This window comes from Protopterus annectens, chromosome 9.part0, assembly GCF_019279795.1.
Source record: "Protopterus annectens isolate FY-2018-M chromosome 9.part0, PAN1.0, whole genome shotgun sequence".
Classification (NCBI taxonomy): Eukaryota; Metazoa; Chordata; order Ceratodontiformes; family Protopteridae; genus Protopterus; species Protopterus annectens.
This window is the reverse complement of record NC_056743.1, coordinates 612872321-612888000: the sequence shown is the minus strand read 5'-3', so window position 1 is coordinate 612888000 and position 15680 is coordinate 612872321.

Below are 15680 nucleotides of genomic sequence, written 5' to 3'. Positions count from 1 at the left end.
GAAGTTCCTGCTTTTATTTTTGGAACAAAAGCGCTTATGCCTTCTTGTTATTCTGAATAAAGAAAGCATTCTTGTACTGAATTGTACTGAACTGTATGTGTTGACTTGATTTAAAGCACACATTGGAGTATTTCAGGGCTCACTGGCTCTCATTGTCTCCATATTGCTTGTGCGATGATTTTCTTGGTGGTTTATGCATTTTTTCATCTTTTACTTTGTTTAGTAAATGTAGATTCATTTTACTTAATTCCCGATTCATATCTGGATGGTTTTGTCTGTTTCTAATATCAGTTTTAATTTATTGATGTATGCTTGTGTAATGCCATCCGTCTTTCATATCAATTAACCAGCAGTAGCTTGTTCTTACAACTTAAAATTCTACCATTTTAAGCACAAGGCAAACACAGAATTTCACTCGCTTAATGCAACTTTAAATAAACTAAATGCAGCAGCTTGCTTTATAAAAACACTCCATGCTAAAGGTGATAATAACTAAATACTTTGCAGTTTTAAAACAAAAACTAAAAAGCTTAGTCTTACCTCTGGGCTTTAATTAACAGGCCAAAAAACTCATTCATGCATATTCATTGGTGTTCTGTCTCTGCTAAACCAAGAAATGAGTCAGGTGGGGCATAGCCTAGATGGCCTACTGAGAGCACTGAATTTTGAGAGGTCCATAAACTAGTATAATAATATAGAAACATTTTATTATTTTCAAGTTTAAAACATCAGAAATCTAAAGATAAACTACTAAACTACATACATATCAATTTTGGTTGAGATATACAAAAATGTTCCTGTGAAGTAACTTGGAGATATATTGAGTCACTGAATATGAACAACTCAAGGAATTTTCATCCAGATGATGCTTTGAAAAAAGAACTGCAATTGATGGCATCTACCTTACAGGAACAATTGTTGAAGATGGATGGCTTTAAAAAATGACTTAGAAAACCTCAAATTAAATTCTCAAAAACAGACTGATATTCTTAAGGAACTATTACAGCAACAACATACAAAAATAACAAATATAGATACTTATCTAAATGACACTGAAGGGAGACTCAAAGAGGAAGAATTCCAAAAAAGAATTTCTGCTTAAACAGAATACATGGCTTCTTAACAAAATAGATGACTTAAAAAACAGGGAAAGGAATAACAACATAAGGATCTTTGAGCTGCCTGAAAACACTGAAGGAGAAGACATTATTTCATTTTTTTTTCTCAAACATTATTTCATTCTTAACAATGTGGATTCCTGAATTTTTAGACTTTAAAGAGGGGCTTTCATTTGGAATTGAAAGGGCACATAGAGCACCGAGGAAACCTGCTTCTAAATCAACAAATACTCCACCTAGATCCATAGTTATAAAAATTTCTTTCATTTCTGGACAAGGAACTAATATTAAAATCTGCTTATAGAAAATCACCCTTAAAAAACAACTAAAGCTTGATAAGGTTTGACAATGATTATTCTTCCAGAATACTGGAACAAAGGAAAAAAGTCTGCCCAATAATAAAACTTTTGAAACAAACAGCATTAAAGCACAGCTGGCCTTTCCAGCCAAGATAAAAATACTTTTTGCCAATGAGATGAAAACCTTTAATGACTTAGAAGAAGCTACAATATTCATCAAAAACAGCAACATAGTGTCTATCCCAGAAGAAATGGAATGGATGGCCCCTAATCTTAAAAGAATAAAAGAAACAAATCATTGGACTGTTGCTGGAAAGAAGAAACAAAAAACTGATTCCAAGATAGCTGTCCCAAAAAAGTAACTCTTACAACTACATCTCTCAAAGTATCAATTGATATAGTACATCACTTGTCGTCTGTTTTTATTTAAAAAAGGAGGGTTTCTTAAACAACTGAGAAACAATAATGATTTATTCAGAATGTTCAAAGAGTCCAATAATTCTTCACAAACAAAGGTAGGTCATTATGGGTTATTATTTACATTATATATAAGCCAAACAAAGCAGCTTATAATACAAACATTGAAGTTTCTATTCCCCTACTTGAACTCAGTGAATACTTATCTTTTTCATTTTTCATTGATTTTACTTATAAGAATTTAAGTAATTAATCAACTAATCCAACAAGTACCATTCATCAGAGTTCAGACTCAAATGTAACAAATTAACATCATATATAATAGCAGTAACAGTAGAGTGTTTAAAAAATGCTGTCATGGAGATTAATGCCTTCTTCAGTTAAAGTATGATTTAGAAATGTCATGTATATCCTGGTTAAATAATAGTAACAAGCTCTTAGTACAAATGTCATCATTATTCTGTCTAAATATAGTTAATATCAATTATGGCAGGTATCACAGCTACATTTGCTGTTTGATTAATCCTGATATGGTATGTGTGGATGCAGCCATGTCTGGCAGCTAGTACAAATGTCATTATTTATTCTGTCTAAACATAGTTAATATCAATTATGGCAGGCATCATAGCTTCGAGTGCTGTTTGATCAATCCTGATATGGTGTGGATGGATGCAGCTGTATCTGGCAGCTAGTACAAATGTGACTATTATTCTGTCTAAACGTAGTTAATATCAATTATGGCAAGTATCATAGCTTTAAGTGCTGTTTGATTAAGCCTGACATGGTGTGTGTGGATGCAGCTGTGTCTGGCAGTTGTATGTTGCCATTTTGTCATAAAACTGTGAATATATATATATATATATATATATATATATATATATATATATATATATATTTAAAAGGGCTGTATTAAACCACATGTTCATATATTGTTGGTCTCCCAACACTTTGTTTAGCTTATTAAGTTGATTCTTGAGAAAAAAAATTAAGCATAATTTTATATTTAAAATGTATTTTGGTCCAAACACATTAAGTACTTATATAAGAGTGGAAGTCTGAGTTATTGTGGAAAAACTAAGAGCACTTGGTCTTGTGCAGTACCCGTTGCAGTGGTCTGGGAGGTGAGCTTGCTCAGATGTGTTGGGCATATGGGGATAGCTGATTTTAGGGGTGTTTGGGGTTGCTGGGAAGTGCTAGAGAGTCATCAGATTTCCTTCATGGAAATATTTGTGGGAATGGAAGGTGTGTTGAGTGGTTCACTGGCAGAGTGGCCACTGCATAGAACAGGCTATTAAAATGGAACAGGACAAATAGTGGTTTGGATATTTTAAGAACAGCCTGGAAACACGCCACATGAACTAGTGAATGGTATTCTGGCAAAACTGGATGGGCATTGTTGCTCAAGTGTGTGTATGTAAGGATGGATATATACTTACAACAAATAAGAAACTAGTAGGGTCTCATAATTTATAGTCTATGGACTGTATAAACATGCTTGAATGGAGCTAATAATAAGAATCAGCATTACAGTTGTGATCTCTCAAATAACTAAGCAACAGCCAAAAATAAAAAACAAACACATACACACAATAGTTATGTAATGTATGATTTTAGTAAATCTAGACATAAAATATATAATCGTCATATAAGATGAAGCAGTCTGCTGAATTTAGATATGAAAGACAGGATTAAATAATATGGGCTTGTTTATAATAACACTACTGTTTTAATTTCTTATAAATGACATGCACTATATTGAACATCAAGGGGAAGCATGATGATTTTCTCATATAAGTAAATGTGCATAGCAAGTCATATAATTGCTTTAACTTGAATTGTGGTTTTGTAACCCATCTTGACCATATATAATACTTAAGCTGTTACTAAGGTAATTAATGTTTTATACACAACATCAAACTGACAAAGTTGTTCAAGGGAAACAAAAGAAGCCTAAACTAGGAATGTCACAGAATGTAAAAGTCATATTCTGAACAAATAGTATTAAATTGACAATAGTCACTCAGTTTAATATTTGCTGATTATACAAAATAGAATGTTGGCATTTAAATCTAAAAACTTTTAGTATATGCCATAAAATGGCAATTTATGAATATGGAAAGGGAACTTGTAGTCATTAATCACAATAAGTGAATTTGTTGTTTTCAACCTGTAATTTGACTCATTTTATAATAAGAAATGACAGATATGAAAATCCTTATGTGTAGGAAATGGGGGGAAGAGGGATGCACTGATAATTAAAATGCACTAACCTTTATTAATGTTCACATAAAACAAACTTCATGCTTTAAGTAAGTTAGCAACAAACAAAGTGATTATTCAAATGCTGGCAAACAATGAAATATAACTTCTGATATATCCAGTAAAATACATTGTATTATAAACATTAGGTATAAATATTATTACCATCTATTTATATTTAGTAATACATTTTGAAAGACTTCATCAATAAGGGTGAATATGTTAAATAACTGTGTGCTATAATCTTTTACTGAGGTTTTATATATGGTACATGCTACTTTAGTTTGATTGAATTACTTGTCATCTATATTTCATGTAAATATTAATTGCTTATACAATAAGTAGACATTTACATTGTATTAGAATTCTGTCTAATCTACAATAGTACTATTTATGTTCAAAATAATATAACTATTGGTTATTCCTATTACACATATTCTCCGTATGATAATTCAATTTATGGAGCTCAGGTGTTCTGAATTGTCAAGGTATGAGTGATAATCTGATGGACTTAGGTTTATCCATCAGATTAGGAATCATTTTCATTCCATGGCTAGTGCAGATCTTAGTTTTGTTAACATTTATTAATTTAAATTTGTTATTTCACAAAAAATTTTTAGCATGACTGACAAAAACATTACTTTATTGGTAAACACTCAAAGTATAAAACTGATAATTTCCTTTAAAAGCTCAAACATATACTTTATAGTTATCAGAGGAAAATGTTTAATAGTCACAATAAAACTAAAATACATAGTCTAAATAACCTAAGATGGATTTAACTTTATTATCTTTAAACACCAATGGCTTAAACAATCCTAGCAAGAGATCAAATCTACTGAAAGATTTAAAACTGAACAAAGCACAAATTGTCTTCCTTCAAGAAACTAATTTCAAAACAAATGACAATTACAAATGGAATCCAAGGAATATATGATATTGGCGCAATCCACGTATAAGACAAAGACAAAAAGGGTAAAAATTCTATGGAAAACAAATGTGATTAACCCAGAAATCATTTATAAGTATGAAGATAAAGAAGGTCTTACGACATTAGTAATAGTTAAATATAATAGAATATGGACCCTAACAAATCTATACTGGTTCCCAGGCATTGGAACAGGAACTGTTAAAAACCCTTGGATTTCATTTCCAATAATTATAAAGACAACTTAATATTAGGAGGAGATTTTAACTGTATATTTGATATTTCTGAAACTACAAATAAAAGACAGCTGCATACATCTGCTGGATCAAAAGCTTTAAACAAGTGGGTGGAATCATTTAATCTTGTAGATACTTTCAAATTTAAAGAAGATAAACCTTTGTTGTTTTCCCATCAAGATCTCAGATTTGGTACCCAAACTAGAATAGATAAAATATTTGGTGCTCATGACTTACACTATAAAATCATTAATTTCTCAATCACTCCATGCCTCTTTTCAGACCACAATTCATAGATACTAAAACTTCAAAATGGGTATAAACCATTAATCTTTAACTCCAGAATTCCAGCATATATAACTAAAATTATACAGTTAAAACCCTGGTTATTATCTGAATTACAATTTTTCTTAGGTATTAATTACACCACAGAGATAAATAAATGTGACTCCTTAAAATCTGACATATATGGTAAAACCCTAACTTGGTATAAAAAACGTCAGATAATGGGATTCTGAATTATTAGATCTACAATCCAAACTTTTGCCAGCAAAAGCTGAAAAAAATCAAAATCATTTGGAAATGAAAGAGAAAGTAGAAGTATTAAACAATAGATACAATGAAATTCTAACACATAAAACTAGTTTAGCTTTGGAAAAACTAAAAATTAATACCTTGTCCCCTTCTCCCAAATATCTACATAATTTATCCACAAGAATCAAAATGCAATCAAAAGCTAATAACATTAAAAGTATCATCCATGAAAATAAAGTGAAAAATGTCTCTGATATAGGTGACATTCTTGATGCCTATAGAAATCACTATATGGAACATTTCCAAAAAGAAAATATACATATCGATCAATTAAATCTAGATGAAAAATGTTCTAATATATAAAAAAAAAAATCCAGAAAAAATAAAACTGGTTCTGCAAGGACCCATATCCTACAAAGAAATTACAGGTAGAATAAAAGACGGTAAAAATAATAAAGCTCCAGGTATAGATGGCATAATTATGGAACTATATAAACTTTTTCCTTCAAAGTTACTACGCCTCTTCCATAAAACTCTATTAGAAATTCAGTCACAAGCTTTAATACCACCCTTTTGGAGACATTCCTTAATCCCACCAATCCTAAAGAAAAACAAATCCTCAAATCTTTGTACCTCACATATATCACTATATCATAATTAAATAATGACTATAAGATATTTATGACAATATTAACTAACCGAATGGAAAGACCACTATCCAAAACAATAAATAATGATCAAACTAGATTTATATATCATAGACACACACATGACAATATTAAAAGGATAATTTCTCTTATAGATTATGCTAATAAAGAAAAGAAAGAAACACTCATAACTGGCATAGATATAGAGAAAGCCTTTGATTCCCTAAATTGGGATTATTTATTCAAAATCCTAATGCTATTTGAATTTCCTGCATCCTTTGTTCATCTCCTAAAGAATATATATATATATATATATATATATATATATATATATATGTTTATGTGTGTGTGTGTGTGTGTGTGTATATATATATATATATATATATATATATATATATATATATATATATACATATACAAATAATTTAGCATATGTCAAATTAGGTCCTTTTATCTCTGAATCTATACATATAACAAAAGGCACTAAACAAGGATGTCCCATGTCACTGATTCTATTTGCTCTGGCTATTGAAATATTGGCAGATTCAATTTGTTACAATATAAAAATCAAAGGAATAGATGTTTATGAACAATACAATTCTAAAGTAATGCTATTATTGCCATTTGCTGATGACATATTACTGACATTATCTAATACAAAAGAGACAGAAGAATTAGATATATTTTCACAAATTTCACATGACTTCAGGATTCCATTTCAATAAATCAAAATCAAAATTTTTATTTTTAAATAAAAAATAAACTGCAGACTAAGGGGGATCACATCATAGGGAAACCAGAATCTACCTTAAAATATATAGGAATTGAGTTATGCAAGGATAATAATGATTTATTCTCAAAAAACTACAGTAATATCATCAATACAATTAAAATCTCTGTGGAAAAATGGAACAAAATAATATTAACAGTTGAAGATAGACTACAGTTAATAAAAATGGTTTTACTGTCCAAGATCCTATATATAGCCTTGGAAATACAACTGTTACCTGAAAGGAATATACTTAAAGAAATAAATTCATGCCTAATAAAATAGCTTTAATACATCATATCAGACCATAGAAACAGGGAGGATTAAACTTTCCTGATATGGAAAAATATATAAAAGTATCAATATCTAAAACAATCTCAGATCGGATAAGTCGAAATTACTCTGCAAACTGGAAAGAATTACTAACTGTAATATCAATAAATTAATTTGATTCAAATAACAGATAAAAACAATTTGCCATAGCACATATGTATTAGTATGCAATATAACATAACTAAACCCACTAAAACTCATATGATTAAATATTACATTGACTCATTTAGGAAAATTATTAATGCAAATATAGATTTAAAAATCTGGTTTGATCTTTTAACACCATTTATAGTCACAAAGAACTTTTCACATAAAACATATAGAGAAATTATTAATTCCTATGAACAGAACGGATTTGTTTGTTGGCTCCAATGTATCAAAGAACTAAAAGTTTTAGATATGCAAGTAATAACAACATACAAAATTCCACAACAGGACTGGCTAACTTTACAGAGTATTTTGTCATATTTACAAGATTTAAGTAGAATAATTAACAATTCTTAATTTAAAGAAATACCTACATTTACGAAATAAATATATGAAATCATATATAATGAATTTGACATGGGAAACAGTATTTCAAAATTTTACAAAATATTGATAAACTATAAAGCAACACTCAAAACCTCATATTGGAAATATATAACAGAAGGACACTCAATACAGTTAACTGAATATATTAAAACATATATCTTATTATCAATAAAATATACAGCCTTTACACAAAACTGGAAAGTTTTCAATTGGAAATGCTTGCACAGAGCATTCTTAACCCCAAAAAGAATCAATAAAATTAGTTCTTCCATACAAGAAATATGTTAGAGATGTGAGCAAGTACACAATGCAGATTGGGCCACATTTTCTTTGATTGTGTTAAAATTAAGCCATTTTGAAATGGTATTAATAATTTTCTACAAGCTTTATTTAATGAATCATTTTATTTAACTAAAGCTTTTGTATTATTAAATGTGAATGAAGGTCCTCTTTGAATAGGTCAAACATGTATCTAGTATGGACTATACTTGCAATTTCAAGGAAGTGTATAACAAGAAGATGAAATACAAATGCAATACCAACTTTGGAAGACATCTACAGCCTACTGAAGACCACAGCATTATTGGAAATTAAAATTAAAGAACTAAGAATTTATCAACAATCCTTGGGGAAATGTCTTATCATTGATTGACACTATACAGTAATTGATCAGACACTCTGATAATGGAATGGACATACTTATAAAGTAACTGTATACATTGAGATCTGTTATAGTGTCAGGCTAATGTAAATAGAGTACATAGTTATTTAAGATGTTATGTATAAATACTATGGAATTCATTCAAATGTATTTGAAAAATAAAAAAAAAATGCTGAGGGAAAAACTCAGTCAGACTTTAAAACACAGTCTGACCTATAGATTTCATACGGTGCTTGTTCTACAGGAAATCACTACTTTGGCTTTTAGAAATGTATAATTTTACGACTTTGAAAACACACAGCATTTGAACAGACAAATACTCCCAATTCTGTTTCCAGAAACACAAAACCTTTCTTCCTTCAGACTGTTAGCCTTCCACTGCTGAGTAACACACACACTGTCCTTCAGCTCTGTTCTGAAGTCACACTCAGCACTACTACTGATAGGCATGCCTTACCACCTGTCTGTAGTGCTGCTTAAATGGGACAGGCTGATATGTAAGGCCAGACAAGTCACAAGTGTAGTACAAGCTTAAGGCTCACACAGTGGCCTTCTCATAGATTTGTCTTTCTACTCTACTCTCTCTCTCTCTTTCTGTCTCTCTCAGTGTTAGGAGATATATGTGCCTATAAATATATATATATATATATATATATATATATATATATATATATATAAACTGGCAAAACACAAAAAGGTAAATTCAAAACACGCTGTAAAGACCAACAGGTAATCCAAGCTGGCAGGAGGCCAAAGGTAGAGAAAAATCCACTAAACGCAAGTTTATTAAAAAAGCACATCAGCTCAAGCGTTTTCGCTACTGTGATACAGTAGCTTCTTCAGAGTTTATACAAGTTTAGCGCCAAAATTCAAACTTTTAAAATAAGATGATGCCATTTAAGAACGTCACTTCCAGGTTTCTTTTAAAGGAACAACATATAAAAAGAACATCAGTTGACTGTTAAGTACTTTCCAAAATAAGAATAGCAAGAATTTCAGACTAAAACTGTAGTCTAATCAAAAATAAGACTGCAAAAAATTAGACATTTAAAAAATGTCATTTAAAAAGACCATTAAGGAAACCCACAATTCAGTAGTTCGTACAAATTTCATTACAAATCCGCTGACCCGTCATAGCCAACTAAATAAAAAAGTATCAAGATGTCTGCAAGCTAATTATGACAAAAAATATAACACTGTAAAATACAGTAACATTACATGTGCTTACTCAATGCGAACTGATCGCAAAAAACTAAAAATACTAAGAATGTGTTTTTATATAAGAAATAAGAACACAAATAAAAATTAGAAGTTGAAAAATAAAAAGATTAAGCCTTTTCTCTGCCATCCAAGCCTATTTAAAAATAGGCAACAGGATAACAATACTAAAAGGTCATGTATATTACCTCTGCCTAATGTTATAAATTCTAACTAGGTTCCTCACTTTGTATGTTGTATCACTGTAAACTTAACCAGAATAATCATTAACAACACATGTACAAATGTTAGGGAACTAGGGATAGAAAAAATATAAAAAAATATATATTTTTTTTCAGTCTTTAGTTCTTGGTCATATCACTAAGCTGGTGAATAGGTATTAGATAACAGGGGTAATATTGTCAAGGTAAAGCCTCATATAGTTAGGTATAAATAAACCTAAAAAAATGCTTGTTATTAATTTATAATAAAAGAGGTCACCTCAAGAAACTTTTAAGTTTCAAAATACAAGAAATGTTACAATTTTCGTTTAATCCAGGAACGCTAAATGCGTCCAGTTTTATTTGCCATTCTAGTTCTCGGGTTTCTAAGACTAGAGAGACTGGACCGCCCCTGATGTTATAGGGGACATGGTCAATTGCCATAAAATAAAAACTGTGCCCTGGGTTGTTATTGATGTGCTTCGCTAAGGCATTCTCAGTTTTGTTTTTCCTGATGGCATAAACATGTTGATATATTCTCTCCTTAAATTTGCGGTCTGTTTTGCCCACATAGAAAGCCGGGCAACAGTCGCAATTGGCTAAATAAATAATGGATTTAGTTTCACAATTTATTCTATGGTTTATGAGATATTTTTTATCCCTGATGGTAAATGTATTACCTGTTCTCAGGTAATTACACCAATTACAAAAACCATACATAAATGAACCTTTCTGCCTTGAAAATGATTCGTTGTTCTTATATCTTTCAAGAAGTCCTTTAAGATTATTGCCTCTCCTGTAAACTACTGAAGGATTGTTACCTAGTTTCTCAAGTAATTGAGCATTACTTCTAATAAAGTGCCAGTTCTTACATATGATAGACCATATCTGGTATGAACTAGTACTGAATGTGGTGATAAAACTGGTGGGAAACCTATGAGGTGCCTCAACTATTGATGGATCGGAAGAAGTCCCAGGGAGAGTAATAGGACTAAATTGTGTGGAACTAGAACCATCAACAGTAATAGACGTCAAGTCATTATGAAGTAAAGGCTTGTAGAATCCTGTAAGCCTTTTAGATTGGACCTCTTGTGTCAGTTCTTCCAATAAGGGCAGTGGGTAGTCACGGTTGGTAAACATGTCACTCAATAAGTGACATTCTTGCTCAAAATATGAGTCTGTACTACACATCCTAGCTGCCCTTATGAGCTGACCTTTCACAATGGATTGCTTCTGTTTATATGGGTGAAAGCTAGAAAAATGAAGGAACGAGTTACAATATGTTGGCTTCCTATAGATGGACGAAACAAAGGAGCCGTTAACTGTATCCTTTTCTAGCTTTACATCAAGGTAGTCGGTCTCTACAGTGGAGAATTGGTGTGTAAACTTAAAAAAACTTGTAGTGTTATTGAGATATTCAATCAAATCTAGTGCTGCTTTTTCATCACCCTTGAAGAGAATAAAAATATCATCCAAGTATCTAGTGTAGTAAGTAAGCTGTTGCTGGAATTTTGTGTTATTTAAAACAAAATATTTTTCTCAATATGCAACAAACATATTGGCTACACTAGCTCCACAGGGGGACCCCATAGCAATACCTTGTTTTTGTAAATAATAATGTTGGTCAAAAATAAAGAAGTTGGATGATAGAATGATCTCCAAAATTTCAGTAACAACATCAACTTCTTTTTTGGTGGCCCCTAGATCCACCATCATAAGAGCTATCCATTCGGTTGCCTCAGTGTATGGAATTGAGGTATAGAGGTCAACAACATCTATTGTGAGGAAATTACAAGAATGGTCAAAAGCTATACTATTAATGTTACTAAGAAAGGACCAAGAATCTTTGCAAATTACAGAAATATTTTTTATATATTTGGAAAGAATATTATCAACTAGACGTGCACAAGGATGTGTCAACGACTATCTACCATCGACCAGGGCCCTCATAGGAGGGTTGTATAAGTTTTTATGAATTTTGGGAATCCCAAAAATCACAGGGACCTTAGGTGAGGTTATGTCGATGAAGTTGTAAGTATCCAAGTCAATCTTCCCAGTTAAAAAGAGGTCTCTAAAATATCCCCTAATTCTAGAATAGGACCTATTCATTTCATTTAGTGATGAAGGAGAATATGCTGAGCTATCCAGTACTGACAGCATTTTTTCTTTATATTCATAGTTGTCGAAGATTACTAGGCCACCCCCTTTATCAGGCTTGAGCACTCTGACTGGTAATCTGCATAAGTTGTTCAATGCAGTAATTTGTTCTTTAGAGGTGTTAGCATTCTTTTGTCTAAATGAATGACCATGGGTTTCATCCAAATGTCTGAAATCAAGTTCACAAATACTTTCAAATAAGTAAAGGTCAGGGTGTAAGGGTGGGTTAAAAGTACTGGAAAGTTTTAAATTGGAAGGCACATGTGAAACAGTGTTAGAAAACATAAGATCTAAATTCAATTTACGCACAAAACATTTAAGGTCTATTATAGTTTTGGCTAAATTGCAATGTTGACTAGGCACAAATGTGTTGCCATAGGCGAGTAAGTCAATCAACTCAGAGTCTAAGTTAATACTTGAAATGTTATAAATTTTAAAGTCGCCTTTACTATTAGATGCAATATTTAAATGGGTGTTGCCCAAATTTTCCAAGTTGTCATTAAAACTTAATTCTGGTAATTGTTCCAGTTCTTGTTGTTGCATCCAGGACGTCGATTGTTGCGAGGTCCTAAAAAATCTCCTCTATTGGTGTTGTTGTTGTTATAAGTAATGGAGTTCCCTTCTCTCAAATGGTGGGGAGTCTGACTAGGTTTATTATAGTTATTCGCTCTGATCCTGTTACTACGTCGAGGAACTTGGACAAAAACTTCCTCAGTGCTCTCATCAAAAGTGTCAAAATTAGGACCATTCGAGTGTCCAAGTTGTCCTACATTGTTGTGAAGTGAAGGAGCAGTAGTCATAGGGTCAGTGCGGTTGTTAATAAGTTGCAATTTAGGATAAGCTTTGCCCTGTTGGTAAATTAGTCTATCCCTAGTCAGTTTCTTAGACTTGTTGGCTTTGAGCTTAGCCAGCAATGCATCAATACTAGTGAAAATTCGGCTATAATCATATTTGTACCTAATAAAGTCCAAGTCCAATTTAATCAAGTTGTCTAAATCATTGATCTCAGTAGTGAGTAATAATATGAGCAGAATAGTGTTTCACCATAAGTTCTAAAAGTTGCGCCCCTTGTTTCTCAAATAAGACTTTCAATTCTGATAAAAAAGTTGCATCTAAAAATAACCTAGTAGGAGCAAAGTTACTACGAAGGCCTTTAGGTATAATGTTCTCATTTAAACATTGTTGGAAATAAGCTACTTCCAACTGCAATTTTTTCAATTTCACTAGTTTGTTGTCGAATACCTTTAATTTGTCATCTATAGAGTCCAAGTTTGTTGTTGGTGCGCCTGTGCCCGCTGCCGTGGTTCCTGGAGTCGGTGTTGTGAAAAAGACAGTGTTTGCAAATTCCCGATCCATTCATTTAACACAGGAACTCCTATAAGCGCCGGGTTGAGGTCGCCTGGTGTCTCTTGAGCTGTTAGATTAACAGCAGCACCTGCAGTTGCTGATTTGCCGTCAGAAGAGTTAGGCACTTGGCTAGTAGGTGGTCTGCTAGATGTAATGAGTTGCCCTGCTGGAATCGAAGGCAGGGTTGATCCTCTGGGTTGATTACTATTCAATCCTAAGACAGCTCTGTTATTAGGAGAATTAGGTCCATGTGAAAGTCTCTGATCTAGTGAATCCAAACGTGTGTTAAGAGCTTCAAGTCGTTGAGAGATAGATACAAAAAGCGCTGGCATGTCGAAGTTCTCCGAAGGTAATATAGGATGGTTCAATCCGAAGAGGTTAGGGCTCCAGGGGCTGCTAGGTCCACCTTTGGTCATGTCGACAGACAAACTGGCAAAACACAAAAAGGTAAACTCAAAACACGCTGAAAATACCAACAGGTAATCCAAGCTGGCAGGAGACCAAAGGCAGAGAAAAATCCACTAAACGCAAGTTTATTAAAAAAGCACATCAAGCATTTTCGCTACTGTGATACAGTAGCTTCTTCAGAGTTTATACAAGTTTAGCACCAAAATTCAAACTTTTAAAATAAGATGATGCCATTCAATAACGTCACTTCCAGGTTTCTTTTAAAGGAACAACATATAAAAAGAACATCAGTTGACTGTTAAGTACTTTCCAAAATAAGAATAGCAAGAATTTCAGACTAAAACTGTAGTCTAATCAAAAATAAGACTGCAAAAAATTAGACATTTAAAAATGTCATTTAAAAAGACCATTAAGGAAACCCACAATTCAGTAGTTCGTACAAATTTCATTAATAGCCAACTAAATAAAAAAGTATCAAGATGTCTGCAAGTTAATTATGACAAAAAATATAACACTGTAAAATACAGTAACATTGCAACTCAATGCGAACTGATAAAACTAAAAATACTAAGAATGTGTTTTTATATAAGAAATAAGAACACAAATAAAAATTAGAAGTTGAAAAATAAAAAGATTAAGCCTTTTCTCTGCCATCCAAGCCTATTTAAAAATAGACAACAGGATAACAATACTAAAAGTTCATGTATGTTACCTCTGCCTAATGTTATAAATTCTAACTAGGTTCCTCACTTTGTATGTTGTATCATTGTAAACTTACCCAGAATAATCATTATCAATATATATATATATATATATATATATATATATATATATATATATATATATATATATTCATAGGTTCATAGGTAGGCACTAGGCTATTGACCCTAGGGCCTATATAAGCCTAGCCAAACTGTACCCTGGCTTTTGCCACCCAAGAAAATTATTTTCCTGTGCCCCTGTCAAGCAGAACCACACAAGTGATCCCCGGGGTTAATTTCCTATCTCCCATCCAATCATCAAGATTTTTCTTGAAGAATGCTAATGAGGAGCTTTGTTTGATATAGATAGGTAGTTTGTTCCAGAGTATGGGAAGTCTCTTTGACAGGAATCTATCCCTCCAGCATGTTCTGTGTATTGTGGTGACAAGGTTTTGGTCCCTAGAGTGTGTAGCTCGAAGGGATTGGGATTTCTTTACATGGAGCATGTCCAACAGCTCTGGGTTTGACATAGCTTTGTATGTTAGGCAGAGATTGCCTCTGAGTAGGTGATATGTGACAGAGTAAAGCTAGAGTTTTTCGAGACGATCTGTGTAGGGCATCTGTTTGAGGTAATCCTCTTTGTGAGGTATTTCTGTGGCCTTTCCAGTTGTTGTAGATGTCTTGTGAGGTACATACCAAAAGGGGTGTTGCACTTTATAATGGGTCTAATGAGTGATGAGTAGAGGAGAACACTGACCTCTTTTGTCTTGGATGAGAAACCTTTTGTGATGATGTGTGCAATGTAGAAGGATTTCCTGACTACTGTGGCAATGTGATTATCAAAGGAGAGAATACTGTCCATCTGTGTCCCAAGGTCTCTTATCACACCTTTGGTGTTAAGTAGACTACCACCT